This window comes from Rattus norvegicus, chromosome 16, assembly GCF_036323735.1.
Source record: "Rattus norvegicus strain BN/NHsdMcwi chromosome 16, GRCr8, whole genome shotgun sequence".
Classification (NCBI taxonomy): domain Eukaryota; kingdom Metazoa; phylum Chordata; class Mammalia; order Rodentia; family Muridae; genus Rattus; species Rattus norvegicus.
In genome coordinates this window covers 85,732,700-85,752,062 of record NC_086034.1, presented here as the reverse complement: position 1 = coordinate 85,752,062, position 19,363 = coordinate 85,732,700, and the positions used below count along the sequence as shown (strand labels likewise).

At 44.2% G+C, this 19,363-nt stretch overlaps 1 protein-coding gene across 4 annotated transcripts in view; it reads left to right on the top strand.

Moving 5' to 3' along the window:
- Positions 1 to 19,363, top strand: part of Myo16 (myosin XVI) — a 480,110-nt gene that overhangs the window by 314,475 nt on the left and 146,272 nt on the right. The window lies entirely within an intron of this gene.

The window sequence follows — 19,363 nt, the reverse complement described above, 5'->3', positions numbered from 1 at the left end:
GGTTCAGATCTTCTAAGCTGGTGGCATGGAGTTTCAATGCAAACGCTGATCGAACGGTGTGCATCCTGACCGACCTAACCTGAGAACAGCATGGAGGGAAACAACTATGGACAAGAGAGGTCTCTCAGGAGCCCAGGGAGGAGACCAGGAAGCCCAACAGATAGGGTGGATGTTAGGCAGAAGATGCCCCTGTGAGAAATTGGGTTGACTGATATCAGTATCAGAGGCTCGTGGGACATGGGGAGAGACTGATGCAAGGTTTTATATTTTAATAGTTTCCAACCGTAATTCTCATTCTCTTCCAAGACCTTCCAAGTAGAAGAATGTTCCACTGTTAACTTCAGATTCTTTAAACTCTGCCTTCTTCACACGATACATTTTCTGAATTTGGAGAAAACATGTGTATAGCTACAGTTGGGTATCATGACTTCTTCTAATTTAGGAAATTACTTCCCTAAGATTTCCTAGAATCCTAGCTTCCTAGGATCTCTGTTAGGCCTGCATCCGAACGCCCTTATTCATACGTCTGTTGTACCGTGCCTCGTAGACAAAGCAGACCCATACAAAGTACTGAGCACTAAAAACCCAAGAACAGCACGCGACTCAGAATTGTAGCCTGGTTATTTTGAGTTCAATTGTAATTATTTTTCTGAGTACCTAATAGCAATTCCATTTTAATTTTGTTTTTGAAACTTTAAGGGGAAAACCACTGACAGTTTAAATTACTAGGGACTTGTTCACCGAGTTCTTAGAGAAATTAAGGAAGACGGGACAGCCTGATGATTAGTTGATACAGAGCCAAAGCCCCCATGGAATCACACATTTTCCTTTAAAAGCATCTTTGTTTTTAAAGAGAGTTTTTCCATAATTGGAGTCGATTTTGTGGCTTTACAGAAATCTTTCATTTTGCTGAGATGTACTAATGAGTTGCAGCCAAAGGAGTCCCCGAGGCCCCGTTCACATGCTACAGCGTAGATTCTATGCGATTTCGAGCAATATGTCAGCCCATATGCCTTCCGAATTGTCAGATGTAGCCACAGGCATGTACGTGTTGGGCCGTTGCAGCGGGAAACAGGAGTATCACGAACATTCTATGCTTTGTTGATTAAGTGATACAGGAAAAGTTCACCCACTTAAAAGCAGCATGTACTGCGCATGCGGTGTAACCTTTGACTCCAGAGCAGACCCCCCGCAAAGCGAGAGCTCAACCAATCCATGTGCTCCTGAGCCTCTTCGTAGCCTCTTCTTGACAAGATGGACCGTGTAGACATCCCGCATCACTCTGTGCTCCCTGCCCGGTGGGCTGACTTTCTTGTTTTAATGGGAATATGCTACACCCTGTGGGAGGGAGCGCTGGCTGCTGGGATGACACTAACATTGTTCCTCTGTCCCTGTCTGGATGGGTTCTGGATAAACTTAACCCAACCTGGGAACTGTAGAGAGGAGCCTCTACCCTGCCTAGGGAGCTTCTCAAGGCAGAAGCTCTGAGGTCCTTTTAGGAATGTTTAAGCACCATTATCTGAATTACATCTGATGATCCTTCCTAAACACATCTGAATGTTTCATTACCCCCAGGAGCGTGGTGCAGCTTCCTGTCTCCATTACAGAAATATTTTAAAGTAAATGGGGAGAGGCTGTGCATGAAATATTAACAAGATCTCATTAATGAGTGTGTGTTTGAATTAAAGAAAGCTTTCGGGACTTGGGGGGGCTTGGCTTCTTTTTGTTTGATTATTTGTTTCAGCCAATTTTTAAATCACATGTGAAGTTACCTGTTTTAGAATTTGCTCTTTAACCTGATGATTTAAGTGACAGATGGGCATTAAACCCACGAGTGTGTCTGCGTTCATTGGCTGTTAGAATTCGGTATCTTGAAGGAAAGAAGAATTACAGCTTGACAGTATCAGCCCTTAGGAGAGGTGAATTTCCAATCAGGGCGATGCTAGACTAACTCTACTCAGAAATTGTGCTTCAAAGCTCCTAAAGTTTGCAGTGAGGAAAGGTGAACAGACTCTGAGGTTGTAAAGTGATCTGGGGCTGAAGGTCAAGATTAAGTTAACGAAATGTAAAGACTCAGTTGTGAAATGCACATCCCACGCTCACATGAGCAGATCCTTGTGTGTTCAAGCTGTGGACAGCCCTGCTCAGGGCAAATGTCTTAGTGTGTGTCTCAAGGCTACAGTGTATGGCCCGAGACTGGGTCATCTGATTCTAACGGTTGAGTGCAGAGGCTTGAGGAGTCATGGGACCCAAACAGGTCATGATTAGAGTGACAGAGACCATGAGCCAGTAGAGCCATCCTGGATAAAGGCGTCGGGATGGATCTATGTGTTAGCCCCCAGAGCTCCAGCCACCTTCTCTCTTCAGAACCACAAGAGCCCAGACCTCTCTTTTGCAGCTGCCCAAACTGTGCTTACAGGTTCCGGCAGCAGCCTGAGGAAGAGAATACAAACATTCATTGTTTCATGCCAGTTTTCATACAAGAAAAGTGAAATACACGGACACATAACATTTTAGAGTTTCTTCCTCATCGTTGATTTATCTTGAGCTAACCCCTGCACTTCTCTCTCTCTCTCTGTCTCTTGTGCTTCCCCTCACCTAGACATCCCATGTCCTCTGTCCTAGATCTGAGCCATCTCTCTGAACGTCATGTTCCTGACCTAATCTATGCTACTTTCAACTTGCTTTACGGTCCTCGTGGTGCCTGACACTTGCACAGTGACCACATCCTTGTGCGTAAACATCGCCGTGTCGGTTTCTAAGTAGGCCTCTGGCGAGGGCCAGTGATTCATCAAGCTCGTGCAGTTATGGGGTGAGGTGGTTAGAGCTCTTGCTACAGATGAACAGAAACTGGCTGGCTTCATCCCACTGCAATGTATCTTCCCAGTAACGGAAGATAGAAGCTCAAATGCTAGCATCTACAGGTTCCTCTTGGCTCTCTGCTAACAGGATGTAGTCAGCCCCTGACTTGTGAATGCATTCCTCCCATCTCTGCCGTTAACGTTGCAAACCAACAGTCTATAACTTTTGGTGAACATAAATTTGGGAGAGACCCTCCACACAGGAGTTCTGGAAAGTGGTAGTCCTCTTTCTCATTTCACATGGCCCCGTGTCTTCACCTCTCTCCGCCTTCTGGGCCAACATGCATAGTGCTTTATCATCTACACTCTGCAGAACCCATGTGTGTAGAGGAAAGAAAAGAGGCACCGCTTTACCCAAGCAAGTTGGAGTTTCATTCCACAGCTACATGACTGTGAACACAAGGACCCTCAGTTGTACACCCATGAAATATAAAATTGAGGAAAAAAAATAATCATGAATCTCATAATTTCTTCTGGGGGTTAAGGAGTAGGCTGTCAGTGCGTGCATGTGTGATTATTTTTACACATTTCCTCAAATATGTCTATCATGGCCCCTCCACAGTAGTCTAAAGCCTGCAATATAAGCAGGCCACAAGGCTAATAAAAATTTGAATAGACAGATCAAAAATAAATTAAGGGGATCATTCAGTCAGTTTACGATTTTTGTCCAGATGAGAATATTGGTAAACCAATGGACTTACTTACTATTTAAGTGTTAAAATATCCCTGTTTGTTTTGCCAGAACCTGTACACTCTTACATCTCATGAATGCGCATGGGTTAGAAGGCAGAACTGGGCTTACTAACAGTATTTGCCTTTTTCCTGACACAAGTTGATCAGCATTAGGACAGCTGTAACCACTCTGGTTGTATTGCGATCTCTTACTGCTTTCCCACCACACTTTATAGACTTCCCTGAAAGATGAGTGGAGATAATTCAGTGATTTCTCTATCCGAGGAAGCCATAATACCTGCACTGAAAGAGAGAGAGAGCATGCAGATGAGCGCCTTAACTTATGCTAATGTGACATTCACTTCCTCATTGGCTAGACCTGTCCCACATGGCCGGTAGCTACACCTTGATTAAAAAGAATTCTGCAAAACTATTAGATTCTTTCCCATTTGGGTTTATGCCTAACGGTGTGAACCCACAGGTGTGTGGGGTTTTACTGCACGTCCAGTGATACCCGTTCAATATTATTTCCCTCAAGAAAATTAAAACCTTCCAATCTGTGCATGCACTCTGCATTGTAATTTTATGATGAGATAAAAATTTATAGTCCCCTGCTACAGTGTGCTTATGGTTTTGAAAGCATCCATCAGGATTCTTCCCCAACCCCCTACACCACATCCATAAAGCAGGAGTTGTCATCCCAGACACGTAAGCCTGCGTCCCATACTATAGGTTATTGTGCTTTCCCAGGCAGTTGCTAGGATTTGTTACTAGCGCATTGCTGACGGACGAACACGGAGTGGGGATGAGAAGCTGTTATTGATACAGGGGCTATCTGTAAAATACCCGGATGCTTTTTTTCTCCTCACAAAGGATGAGTTCCCTCACTGAATAAGCTTGAGCCTGAAAATTACCCCTTGTTTAGTTAGAGCAATGCTGCTACCCAGGTCTTCCCGCAGAGGAAAATCTTTACCCCACTGACAATGCTAGTGTGTTCTAGGTGGCATACTGATTAAAATCAACCTTGACTCATCGACACGGGCAGTTCATAGGATCCTTTCAGCCTGTTCAGCCTTGCAGGCGCACCCATGCCCAGAGTGACATTTATAGCTTGTGCCCTGGGCTTTGTCTCTGAAGATTTGTGGGAGACACTGTGTACCCAGGAAAACTCTGGAAGTGAATCTGTAAATCAAATGACAGAGGAGACAGACAAATCGATGGGTGGCTACTGCTTTTTTTTTTTTTTCCTCACTTTTTCTCCAGGCAGAAATTCCAGACACAACAATCAACTCTGTCTGGCCTCAGCAAAACTGATGCTATTAAAGGTTATTTGATGAAAACATTTTGACCCATGTGGAAAGAGCTTAATTTACAACCTATATTTGTTCCCCTCTTAGTCAGATGTTTTCTAAAAATAAACATTAGCCTCAGCTGGACCCTGCTGTCCTCCTACATTAAAATTTCCTTTGGAGGTTGTCCTCGGAGATGTAGTGGTGCGCTGTCATGTGAGACGTTTCTCTCTCTCTCTCTCTCTCTCTCTCTCTCTCTCTCTCTCTCTTTTTCTCTCCTCCTCCTCCTCCTCCTCCTCCTTTTCCCTCCCTCTCTCCTTCTCCTGCTCCTTCTTCCTCCCTCTCCTTCCCTCCCCTCCTCCTCCTTCCTCTTCTCTGTCTCTCTGTCTCTTTGACTCTCTCTCTGTCTCTGTCTCTCCCTCCTCTCTCTCCCTTCTTCTCCCTCCTCCTCCTTCTTTACCCTCTCTGTCTGTCTCTCTGTCTGTCTCTGTCTCTGTCTCTCTGTCTCTGTCTCTCTCTGTCTCTCTGTCTCTCTCTGTCTCTCTGTCTCTCTGTCTCTCTCTCTCTCTCTCTCTCTCTCTCTGCCTCACTGATGGATAGGGTAAGTGCAGGGATCCTGGGTTCTTTCTAAGTTCAGTATGTCCTCTCACTTTTACGGTCAAATAAAAAGTTACAGATATGAAGCTTCGAATCTCCTAAAATGTCAACACTTTCCTGTTAATACCTTCTCCCTGAAAGGAACAAACGAACTTTTCTGTCAGCTGCACCAAGTTTACCATCCAGCTATCTCGGGATGATGACTCTCCTTCACGGAACCAAAAGGAAGTACTAAAAACTATCAGGAGAAGTCACTTCTTGGAAAATTAATGAAGCATGTTATTTTCTTTCTTTCTTTCTTTTCTTTTCTTTTTCTTTCTTTTTTTTTTTTTTTTTTGATACTTTTCTCCATGCTGTGGCCAAACAGCAGACAAGAAGCAACTTCAGGGAGGAGGGGATGATGTAAGCTCATTAATTAAGGGTGTAATTGCTCATCCTTGGGAAGGTGGGAATGCCATCTACACTTCCATAGGCATGGGGCCTGGCTTACATCCAGGTGGATCAGGACTTACAGAGAACAGGAAATGGAAGCAGATAAAATAACGAGAGCCCTGTCCGGATCCAGTCAGCACCCCCCACCCCCACACACACACCTCCTATATAAACTGTGCTATCAAAAGAGCATTCCCAGATGCCTTATGTGCAAACCTCAGTACCCTGCTTTTAACTCTGGTGACAAGCAGAACAAACTCAGCAGCCCTCAAGGAGTCAAGGTCCTTGAGACAGACCGAGTGGAAAGCTGCAGCAGGGCATGAAAAGTAGCCTGGGCGTATTTGCATTTCCTGAAAATGATCATTTATTTATTTTGCTAAACCAGTCTTCACATATATTCTGGTGTGATATATTGAATTCGCAAGTACGTCTGCGAAGCTCTGCATTTTTATCATCTGTTAATCCTAACCACTTCTCTGAGGGTATTTTGCATCTTGTAAATAACAGGACGCAGGGAGGGAGTAGGGACGTGAAGGATGTGCAGATTTACTTCTGTTCCATAAATATTGATGATCTTCTGAGCGCCAAGCTGGTGGGCACTTATAACTGGGTGTCCTAGGAGGATGGCTACCCAGCTATGTGATCCGGCTGCCTCTCTTGGGAGCTTCAGACCTTTGCAGGGCTCCCTGCCACCTTCCAAATACCCACTTTCTCTCAGCTCATTCTGAAAACGAAATCAATTCAAAGAGGCAATTTCTATGTTTATACCACGTTTAACTTTTAGCAAAGCAAGAAACCTAAGGTTTAATTGAATGTCCCTCATCCATAATGCTTGAGATCAAAGCATTTCCAGTCTTATATATGTTTCAGATTTTTAAACTGCTCATAGAATTTACTAGCTGAGAAACTGCAAATTTCTCAATATCAAAAATTCAAAATCTAAAATGTTTTGATTTTTCTTAATTCTTGAAATTTTCATACAATGCATATTGATCAAATTCACTCCTACCCACCCAACTTTCTCTTCTCCCTCTCCCCCTCCCCTTCCATATATAATAGTCTTGTTTGTGTTAGCTAACTATTCTTAGCAGTGGAGCCTGCTCTGGAATATGGTGGACATATTGGAGCTCAAGAGCATTGAGGAAAACTGATTCTTGTTCCCTCAGCATCCTTCATTTGTCACCAGCTCTCAGTTAGGAGCTATTGGGAGCCATAGGTAAGCCATCTACAAGAGCCTTACAAGAGTCTGCTCCTAATGAGGGACTCTCATGAGAGAAGCTCCGTTCTCCACGTTGGGACTCTGGGCTGAGCTAGCACAGGTCTTTCGCTTACTGTCACAATTGCTATGAGTTTGTCTGTCCCACTTCCCCATCACGACCTGCAAACACTGCTTCCTGATGTCACCTACCACCTCTGGCTCTTGTAATGTTTTCTGTTCCCTCTTACTAGAAGATCCCAGACTCCCGAAGTGAAAGGTGTGATATAGATGTCCTTTTTTTAGGGCTGTGCACTGTCAAGTGCCTTTTTCCCCCCATATTGACCAGTTGTGAGTGAGTCTGTATGTTAATTGCCACCAACAACCAAAAGAAGTTCATCTGATGAGGCCTGAGTAGGGCACTCATTTATGGGTATAGCATTAGGTCATTATGAGTCATTTTAGTATTATTTCCCCTTACCAGAATAACAGTGATAGGTTTCCCCTAGAGCCCATGACCGAGTTTCAGGTTCTTGCCCTAATTAACAGTAGCAGGTGTAAGTTCCATCCTATGGAATCGTCCTTACACATAGTCAGAAAATGGTCGGTTACTCCCGTAACGTTTGTGCCACCATTACACCGCCGAGCATATCTTTCCAGGCAGTAATGGGGCCTCATTATTGCAGTTCACAGAATCCACAGCTGATTAAGGTGGATGAATACCTTCTCCCTCAGTAGCATGCATAGCACCTTCCAGCCCTAGGATAGCCGCCTGGTTTCTCTGTGTTCTGTGACTCAAGCGAATGGTGTCTTCAGCAGTAGGGTCTTACTGTCAAGTTCTCGAGGGTGACTAAGAATGATGGCAACAATCTGTGGGGGGCCTGTTGGACCCTGTTGGCCAACAATCCAAGAAGCTCCTCAAGAGGTGAGCCGTTCCCAGCACTGAGCTTCTGAACTTGGCTAAGAATGACCACCTTGTGGACCATAACTGTCCATAAAGGAATAAAGGAAGGACTGCTTCTCCCCAAAGGCTTATCAACTACCTCAGATGCATCTACCTGCTTTGCTTCTCTGTTGACACTGCTGTTAACATTGAATGAGTCTATTTGGTTCACTGTAAGCTGTTGGCCCTTGTAGATGCCCTACCTATGGCTCATAAGCTTTTGGCCAATCTGTCCCAAAGTTGTCTCCCCTGAGTATAGAGTAACCCATGTTTTCCATTGTAGGGCAGATGTTTTTAGAGTTCTTGTTCTCCGTGGCACGGTGGGTGTGTTGTCAGGATTTCATTTCTTTTCTCTTCTTTTCTTTCTTTCTTTCTTTCTTTCTTTCTTTCTTTCTTTTTTTTTTTTTTTGATGGCATTGCTTCGAAAAGTACATTTGGAAAGTGTAGGTCTTCCCTATGACCGGATGAAAATGTGGGCTTTGGCTTACCCTCACAGATCCAAGTTTCATTTTCATCATCAATCAGCAAACGTCCACAAAAGCTGAGCTGTCCAAAGGCCTGAAGTACAGAAATGCCTGTGGCCATTCTCATGTCCTTTCCTCTTGATTCTCCTGACACACTCGCTTTCCTCTGGACTGTCTTCTGTGGTCACAGTGGGGCTCCTGCACAGAACAAACCTTTGGACAGCCCAGATTAACTTGTATCCCTGTAATGTTAGCTCTTCGATGGCCAACGTTCGCATGGGCAGTAGCTATTGTCTATAGTACCACAATAAACATGAGAGTGCAGGGATCTTTTTGACGTAATGCTTCCATTCTGTTTAGAGATATACACGTAGCAATGGAACAGACATATCATAGGGCAGTTCTATTTTTAGCTTTTGAAGGGACTCTCCATCTCAATCCTATACTGCCTGTCCTAATTTACATCCCCACCACCAGGGAACAAAGGTCTTCTTGATTTTTGAGCTGAACTACCTGGGGTGAGGTGATGTCACAGCTGTGGTCCAACTTGCACGAATCCAGCATGAATAAGATTGAGCCTTTTTATATTTCTGTTGACCGTGGCCTTTCTTCCATGACGTTAAAGGAGTGGTGATTCTGTAACATGTTGGGCGCAAAATTAGATCATTAAGTTGGGAATAGTGAAGGTACAAACACGAGCACACACATATGTATAGTCAATACAGAGCAGACAGGTGACTTGTGTACATGCAAACATGTAACATGGACTGTGATGGCCACACATGTCAGTCTTCCACAGTCTAGGTTGGCATGTTCTTACATGCCGAAGCTGTCACTGCAGGGGGCTTTACATAGGAATTTTTGACTTTTGTCACTTCAACCACAAGGAAATGTTACTCTCCAGCTCAGGAACATTGCATGATAATGCAATTATCAATTTGGCTTGGCCTTAACATGTTGACTTACAAAGCAGAGCAGGAAGGCGGTAGACAAATGATTAACATTTAGCCTAGTGTCTGTGCAAATCTGTTAGGAGGCATCTCACATATGAGGAGACCATAGCAGGGAAGGACAATGAAGAGAGCTATTGTCTGGGCAGAGAATCTGTACATAAAACCCAGGACTCCCCTAGATGCCAGTGCGGTAATGTCAGTGCCCAGAGAAATCCATCCTAGACCTGAGTGTGGCCAGAGCTGAGGGCGTACATGGAAGTTAAATGCAGCATCTGCAGCTCGTGGCCCCCAGCTGTTTCTTCTCTCGTCCTTTTGTTAAGATCTCTCTGCCCACATGATTGAATTCAGGGAATGGCCAGGGTCTCCTATCACGTAGTCTCTCAGGAATGAATCTATTGGCCTTTCTATACCCTGCTTTTGTTTTTACCTTCAAGAGGCCCGACATTTTTGCTAGAGCATTTGACTGTCATGGCTGCAGTCTTGGCTTTGCTTTTCTGTGAGCCACACAGCCGCTACAAAGAGTTGAACTGTTGGCACCAAGACCAGCAAAGACCAAAAAGCCTTGGGAACTGTCAAATTAGGACACAGTACAGTCTTAAAAGAAAATATATTAAAATTTCAAAAAGAACAACACGATTTGGGGGATTTGGTTATACAAGAAATTTCAATAAGCTGAGATGGCTGAGAGATTTACCAGAACGGGAGCAGCCACCACCCCAGATGTCAAGGAGATATGGGAAGAAAAGGCACCATGGGCCTCGGGCACCGGGGCAGATGCTGGAACCTGGATCCATAGCTCCTATGACCATGGTTCAAACAGCAGGTTCTGCTTGGCTGGGGAGGAAGGTGCTGATCAGAGCTGCTGTGACCCTTCTCCTCCCATTCTATCCCAGATTCTGGCTTCAGGCAGCACTAAGGCCACCAGAGCATCTCTAGGAGGGCACTGTCTAGAACCAAGTAGACAAGTGAATGACTGGAGGCCAACATGCACATGAGAGGCCAGGTGAGGTCTTGGCAAATCAAGGGGAGCATGTATAGAGACTCAACTCTTGAAAAGACAAAATAGAAAAACAGATGATAGAGAGATTAGGAGAAATTAGTTAAAACTGGCAATCTCTAGAGGAAGGAACTGGGATAGTTCCAAATTTGGCCACTGGGTGTTTCCCAGATGTTATAAATAAATGCTTTACGAGAGCACTCAACTATTTAATGGGACTTAAAACGAATTTTATTTTTAGTTTAGATAATCTCAGTCCAGGTATATTTTTGTCATTACTAATTTTTTTTAAGCAGAGTCTCACATTGTAGCCCCCAAGGCTGGTCTAGAACTCACTACATAACCAAAATTTGTCTGGAACTGCCTATGTAGCCAAAGTTGGCTTTGAACTCATAACAGTCCCACTGCCCCAGACTTGTTTCTGAGTGCTGGATTAAAAGTGTAAGCCACTACACCCAGATGGTGGTTTTATTTTTCTTTTCAGCCACACTAAAGACAAATTGAAAAATCTCAACATGTTAGGTCCACTCATGCCCACTTATCATATCCACAGACGGCCTCCTCTCAGTCATTGCAAACACCCATTTATCAGTGGTCTGTGCTAACAAAATCATTAGACTTTGCTGTGAATAATGATTAGACAGAGGAGAAACCGAGGCATGAGGAGTGACTCACTTCTGACTAGCGTTGAGCCCCAGGAGTGGCTGTAGATTGACCATAGAAACGAGCTTTGGAATCCTCCCTTCCTAATGCTCACTTGGACTTCATCACACATTCACTGCTTTTCTCTCGGGAGAGCCACCCGCATCTCCGACTTTGCATCAAAACCGACTGGAGAGGAAGTGGCAAGTGTGTGTTTCTGGCTTGCCTCCCAGAAGTGGTGACTGGGGAGTTTGGGTGAGATCTGGAAGATTTGCCTTCCCATGAATAATTGTAAATGAAGACTTTGGCTGATGGGAAATCTGGAAGCCCTGTTTTCAGAAACGCTGAATGTACCAGCCCCATAGTTGGCAGTTAGGTTGGGCCATACCCCCAATCTTTGTACACCTTTCCCATTGGTACCATGCAGGCAAAGGAGGCTTCCAGTACTGGATGACCCTCGCCCAGACTTCTTCACCAAATCAAGGCAGCCAGGTACTCTTCAGTTCAGGGAACTATATCTGCATGAGTAGAGGGAGCTACGGCTAGAGCTCCATCTTGCCTTACATTCCTGTTTCCTAGGTGACGAGCCAAGCTCAAGCTTGACAGCCGTCGCTTGGGAGGAAAAAGCACATGCATGTGCCTCAGTGTTCCGTGACTTTTATTTTCATTGCGGATCCAGGAAACCGGGAAACCTGATGGGCTGTGATTCACAGTCATGGGAAGACTCCCATACCTCCTCCCTGTTTCAGTGTATGGCTCACATAATTTATCTTTTAATTGTATTTATTGTGGTACAGCAGGAGTGTTGCAGGGAGTAATCCACCAAAGCAGCCGCCCCCCATCCTCAGCTCCCCAACTCTCCCCCTCACAACCCCCCTGGGCCTGGCACTATCACAGGAGCCAAGTCTGAAGCAGAATGCTACGTTTTCTTTTGAGTGATTTTATTGAGCAGAATCAGCCCAAGGAGAATTTTTGAATACATGACGATTTCCTTAAAGAATTTTGTTGCTGTTGTTGTTCTGGGCTGTGTGCATATAAATTTCTCTATTGCATGCATGAGGGGTGCTGTTACTCACCGCGTGAAGCATGCCTTTCAGGGTTTAGGAACTAAGGAAGGCATGAGGACCCATCCTAGGAGGACATGGAGGGAAATGAAGGAAGTAACCTGGCCTCCCTCTTCTGCTTTTCCTGCCTCTCTCCTTCATCTACCAAGGCCTCCCTCTTCTGCTTTTCCCACCTCTCTCCTTCATCTACCAAGTAAATAAACCTGAGGAAGAGAGACCTGGGCAGAGCAGCTACCTGAATGGCCCAGGAAAGCCTTCTGCCTAAAACCTGTTCTCTGCAGCCCAGGTGGATGCCGCCACAGGAGAACGGATGGTTTTCTGTTCCCCTGACAACCAGTCAGTACGCTATGGGTGCTTTCTATGATAGATTCTCACCTGCATAGAAACCTGTCCACTTTACTAGGCTTTGAGGTTTCCTGCTTTTGTATTGTCTGAAACCCAGTGACCTGACCCCTACAGGCTCCCTAGCCTTCAAGGCCTCAATCGCCGCTACCCCCCCCCGCCCCCCCTCCCAAACCCTGGTCTTCCTAGTCCACTGCAGATTCACTTTGTATCTTTTTCTTGTGAATCTGTTGCCCTGGCTGATGGCGGTTCTTGCCGGTGGCATCTTTTTCGGTGAGCCACAATGCCTGATGCCTTCCCAGGGGGTTTGTTTTGTTTAGATACAAACACACAGTTGTAAATGAGTTTCAGCTGATACAATTTAAGGACCCTGTGAGTTCTTCTTGTTGGGCAGGCAGCTTGAGGTAAGATGACTGGGAGTCAGGATGAGGGCAAACAGGAGCAATGCAGTTTCACATTGAAGAGGTCCACGGAGAGCTAGGCTGATGTTCCCATGGGTAGGTTCCGAGGTGGTGCCTACCTCCCTACTCAGAGGTGTCAGAGGGAGACAGGACTCAGGAGGCTAAGAAGGATCAGCCCGCCCTTCTCAGTGACTGTGACTGAGAACAACTGTATACCAAGAAGCAACTGAAAAGCTAAGCAGAGCGTAAGCAGGGTTTATAGGACCGGCAGGACACGTGAAACACAGCTCACATTTTCTAAGACCCGGAGAAGATGTGTCAGTGTAGACCATGTGCTGGACGGACCCCAGCCCCAAACTCAAGGAATCCTGAAGCATGGGAGACAGAGAGGAGGTTCACCCACCTCAATGCAAATCAACTGGAAAGGAACTAGAAAAGGATGAAAGGAAAACCTCCAGATACAGTGTCCCCTAAATACCTTCCGTCTAAATCACACATCATGCAAAACTGACAGAGGAGAGTCTGAAGAGAATTGTGTATATGCATATGTACTAACCTATATACACACATATAAACATATACATGACAATTTATTCACGAAAATATAGATATGCGTGCATATGGCTGGCTAAATATGAAAGCACAATCTATCAATAGTCAACACAGTAGAGAGGTCTTCGGATGATAATATCATATGCTCACCTGATAGGGAATACAGAAATTCTGAAATCGAAGTTTCAGTCTCTGAGAATGGAGACATTAGCTGTTTTGGTTTTGACAAAGAGACAGTACCATGAAGTTAGGTGAGTAGAGAGGTGAGAATGATCAGGGAGGAGTTAAAGGGAGGGGAAACATGATCAAAATATATTGCATGAAAATATTTTTGAACAAAAAAATAAGTGAAGAATGAAAATCAATCCGGAGTGAGCAAATGGCAGCCAGGAAGAAGGCTAAGCAGTTGAGAGCACTTGTTGATCCTCCAAAGGATCTGAGTTTGCTATCCCAGCACCCACGTGAGGTGGCTTACAACTGCCTGTCACCAGGTCCACAGCATCCATCCAATGCCTCTGGTCTCTGTGAGCACCCTCACTCACACACAGACACAGACACAGACACACAGACACACACACACACACACAGACACACACACACACACACACACACACCTACACATAATTAAAACTAATCAAAATAACCTTTTTATTAAAAATGACTGGTTCTTTCAATACATGAATGAAATTAAAAACTTCTAGTAAGGTTGACCAAAAAAAAAAAAAAGATACAAATAACCAATACCAAGAAAAAGGCAGAAAGTATCTCTGTGGCCCTGCCAGGATTTGGAAGATCAGAAGGGACAGGAGCAACTCCACATGATGTGACAGTTAGGCTAACATGGGCTGATTCCTCAGAAAGCTTAGCTACCTCACCTCACCCCCGTGAAGGAGATCGTCCAAACAGGCCAGTCAAGGAAAGAATTTGAAAATTCAAAACTCCCCAAAAAAGAAATCTTCTTCTTCCAGATGGCTCAACTGGAAATTCTACCAAATGTTTAAAAGAAAATTAGTACCAACTTCATGCAGTCTGATCCAGAAAATAGAAGACAGAATGCTTTCTGATTTAGTTTACAAAGCTAGCATCATCCTGCTCCCAAAATCAGACAAAAGCTAGAACGAACACACACACACACACACACACACACACACACACTCACACACACACTCACACACACACTCACACTCACACAAATCAGTCCTTCAAGAACAGAATAGGATAGACTCTCAAAGAATATAGCAGACTGGGCTCATTTATATCTATAACGATTAAATAATGACAATACAATAGTATAATGTATATTATTATCATGGTCAGTTAGTGCTTTCTAAAAATGTAAGTACTTTCAATATCTGAAAATTGTTTAAGATAGTCCAGAATATTAATAGGCTAAGGGAGAAAAATAATGTAATTTATTAATGGATGCAGAAAAAACTTAAATGAAATTCAGCGTATGTCCACAAGCATTCTAAGAAGACAGCTGTGTGGGAGATGGTGTTGCCTCAGGAAAGAGCACCCACAGCAGTCTATTACTACTATCATATGTAATCGTATGCAATCCCGAGAAAGTCTGCTCCTCCAGGGAAGAGCACCCACCACAGCCTATTGCTACGAGTAACCCTGGAAACCAGGTGCTCCACTCTTAAGGTCGAGTTTAGCAAAGATGCTGGCTGTCGTCACTCTGTGCCACATAATGTTGTAGGATCTACTGAATCTAATGAGGATACAAAGGAAATAAAAGCCTGACAGATTGGAAGGGAAAAAAGTCCCTGCTTATACATGACATAAATATCAGGGCAAAACCACCAGGAATCCGTTCAAGAGAAAGACAGCCATGGCAGAAATGAGGAGTTCAGTCAGAGCACAAGGCATAGCAAGACTGAAGAAGAGCCCCTGGTGTTGAGAGGGAACGTAAGGAGGAACCTGGGAAGAGTTGGAGGAGGAGGAGAGGGATCGGTGGGAATGGTGCAAATGCACTGCCCATGTATGAAATCCTCAAAAAATTAAAAACTTAAGAAAGATACAGGAAAAGCATAGAGATGTGTTGTATTTTAATGTTAGTAACTGACACTGAAATTAAGCATGATAACGTTCATAACTACTCAAAAACAGCATGAAGCTCAGGTCTAGCATAAGTAAGTCTCATTAAACATGTATAGAAAGAGTGCATTGAAAACATGGATGATGGCGGAAGAAGCCAAGAGTCCAAACAGAAGAAACAGACCATATTCATGGATAGGAGACAGTGCAATGAGTTCTCAGCATAGGAATAACCAGTGTAGCCTATCCTCCGATATGAATATCATGAATTTCCTACCAAAATTTTGGTATGCATGCATGTGTACATGCATGTGCGTGTGTGTATGACTATGATGCAGTATGCAGTTCATGCATGCATACATGTGTGTGTGCTTGTATGTGTGTTTATGTGTGTGTGTGTGCTTGTGTGTGGGACTGAGAAGCATGCTGTGCACGTATGCATACATGCAAATGTGTGCATGTGTATTGCATCTGTGTATGCATGTGTGTGTGCATATATGTGTGTATGTGTGTGAGTATGATGGAGCATACTGTGTATGCATGTCTACCTGCATGTTTGTGTGCATGCATGTGTGTCTATGAGTATGATGGAGCATGCTGTGCATGCATGCATACATTTGTGTGCACATGTGTGTGCTTCTATGTGTGTGTGTGTGTGTGTGTGTGTGTGTGAGCATGATGGAGTATACCATGTATGCATGTGTGCCTCTGTGTGTGCATGTGCTTCTATGTGTGTGTGTGTGTGTGTGTGTGTGTGTGTGATGGAACATGCCTACAATAATTCCAGTGCTGAGGAGGGAGAAGCAGGAGGAATGTGAGTCAGGGAGACCTGGTATCAAAACAAATATTTTTGTAGCTGTAGAAGCATACTACATCTTACTGTAACACGTAAATGGGAAAATCTAGCCACTAGCATAGCTACAATGATGTCTATAGAGTACAGTGGGAAGGATCACCTGACTATGTCTCATGACATTTCAAAGCTTTGTATCTAAGACAGTGGTTGAAATGCAATGGATTCCACCAAACAGAGAACCCAAGAGGAGACAGACAAATGAGCAATTCCCACGCAGGTGTTAATAGTTTGTAGTGTCGCCTCATTGGTCAGTTTCCCAGTTTTGATTATATTATAGATTGTGCCGTGGTAGGAAACCGGTTGGGGACATATAGAACTTTCCTGTGTTATTTCTTGTGAAATTATGGGATTTGAGGTATCCTAAATTTAAAGTAGTAAGTTGTAATATTTAAAAGGCATAGTGAGACGTTATTCACCCCATAAAAATCAGCATTGATAGATTTGTAGACACCTGGTTTTAGAGCTTTACTTTTGACAGTATCATCTTGTACACCAGACACTATAAACACAGTCACCCCTTTTTAGCCCTCCCCACTCTAGCCAGCCCCCTTCTTACCAGCTGATCCCTGTCCTCACCCATCTCTTTTTCCCTTCCTTCCTCCCTCCCTGCCTTCCTTCCTTCCTCTCTTCTTCCCTTCCCTCCTTCCTTCCTTCCTATCTGTCTTTCTGTCTTTCTGTCTTTCCTTCTTTTTCATTCTTTTTAAATTTCAGGCCCTGCTTGGCAGTCTTGCTGCTGTATGTCCATGACGCTAAAGACCATGTCATAAATAGAATTTGCAAGGCCACTACAGTAGCAAACTCATTAGGTGGAATTAACTGTCTTCATTCAGAAACCAAATTTCGGGTCTGGTTGTAGTTTAGGTTTAAAGGATATTTTGACACATACATGTCTTGTGTGTCTGCATAAATGCTCACATTCCGTAATATGAGTACATTTTGTATGATCTTTGCAAAATACATAGAAACTATCCCCAAAATGACATGTAGCTGTGCATCCTTGTGGCAGATAACTGTCTCCAACTTTGTTTTCCCACCGTAATATTCCATAGATGCTAGAAAAATATCCGGATTCAGATGTGAGATTTGAAAAACAATTTGAATCCAAGTTTGGAGAATCTGTGGCCTCCAATCCTAAGTAACACCTTGGCCACTTGTGTTGCTGTATTGGCTGTGGGAGTGTCCAGTGTTTATAGTGAAATGGTGATTCAAATCTTGTCAGTACTGGGCTCATCCATTTCTTAGGAGTTGCGTCAGAGGTTTTATCGTTGAGGTACTCTACAGAAGGTGACTTATGCCCGGGAAGAGGACTCAAAGGGCGTCATAAATTTATTCCATACAGCATAAGCCCACCTACACTGTGATGCAATGTTTTGTGGGAAAGCACTTGCCATAAGAGGAACTCTACTAACTACTAACTACTATACTACTAACTACTACTAACTACTGCTAACTACTAACTACTACTAACTACTAACTACATACTCTATGCTTCCTATAAACACCAAGCTATCATTGAATGTTGGTGTGTGTGTGTGTGTGTGTGTGTGTGTGTGTGTGTGTGTGTGTGTAGTATATTTTTCTAGGGAATGTGCCAAGTTAGAATCTCCATCGGGAAAACCATGGGCTTCAGTTTTAGTAAAGACCTTTAGCCTTGAGCCTGGTTCTATAAACCAGGACATCACACATGAGAACTTTGCAGATCCCATGACCGCACGATGGCAAAGGGCCTGTATACTCTTGGGAATGACCTTGCTGTGTGGTATTCTAATTCACAATGTAGCAAAGCCTCTTGTCAGTTTCATTAAAGAGGCAGAGTGTGTGCCCAGTGGGCAAGGCCTTTGCTAGTTGCTATGGAGAATGAACTAATCAGCAAACAGCCAGACCCTGCTTAGGCACAGTCTTCCATGGAGGCTAGAAAGGCCTGCATGATATACACCAATGAGAGAAACAAGAAAGAAAACAAATGTGTTTGCACAGAATCAGTTAAGTCTTCTGAACATGCATGTATGTGCATTTGTGTGTGTATGTGTGTGTGTGTGTGTGTGAGCGTGTGTGTTTCATTTGGAATCATTAGATTCTCGTGCAGCAAATAGGCTAATATTATACACTAGAACAACATAATAAACCTTCCTCCACACCACCATCCTAGTGGTTCTGTGTAGATGACATTCCCATCTAATAGTGGAGTTGCCACACTCCACCAAAATAGAGCACAGACAGTGGAAAAGAGAGCTGTTTGGAAAGGAAATAAGAGGCCAGAGATGTTTTTGTATGAGAATCTTAGCTTTTCCCTGAAAGCAAGAAATACTATCAGCTACCAAGAGGAAGTGGAATTAGAAATTGTGCTGGGAACTTAAAGCCCAGGAGCAGTATTTGGACAGTTCCTAGGTGTGTGTACATTGATGAGATGTCATGAGGAAATGCACTGGGAAACACTCAGCAGACTGGGTTGATCTGAAAGCTCAGCGTGAGACACTGGGTGCAGAGGACCCCTCCTTAGGTCAAGACTTGAGGACTGCCCTGTCACTGCTCTCACAGTCAGGGATGTGGAATTGCAGCACCTGCTGCTCCTGTGTTCAGCCCGAGTTCAAGACCTCAAAGACACTGAATGAAGCACCTTCCCAGAGATTCGGGAGAGTCGAGAGTTTGAGGAGAGATGGGGCAAGCTCAGAGACAGTGAGAAGAAGCTCTGGGCTGTTAGGGATGAGGGCTGGTTTAAATACCCAGTGTTGGGGAGCTGCCAGGTATATGCAGCAGGAGAATGTAGAGCCAGGAAGAGGGGGTTGGAAGAGGGAAAAGTGGATACAATCTTCACAGAAACACCAGGGGTATCTTGGAAGGGACCCTAGGGAATCTTGGAAGGAAGCCCAAAGCTGCACCTGTTTCTCAGAGATGTTGGAGATTGTGCCAAGAGAAGGTGGGCCCAGCTGCCGTCCGTTTCCTTCAAATGGGTTGAAGAGGTCACAACCAACGTCCTCTGGGGCTAGTCAGATGCTACATCAGCACCTAAGACTTCCTGTCTAACTTATGGAAGATCTGTAGAGAGGTTCCCGTGCATTCCAT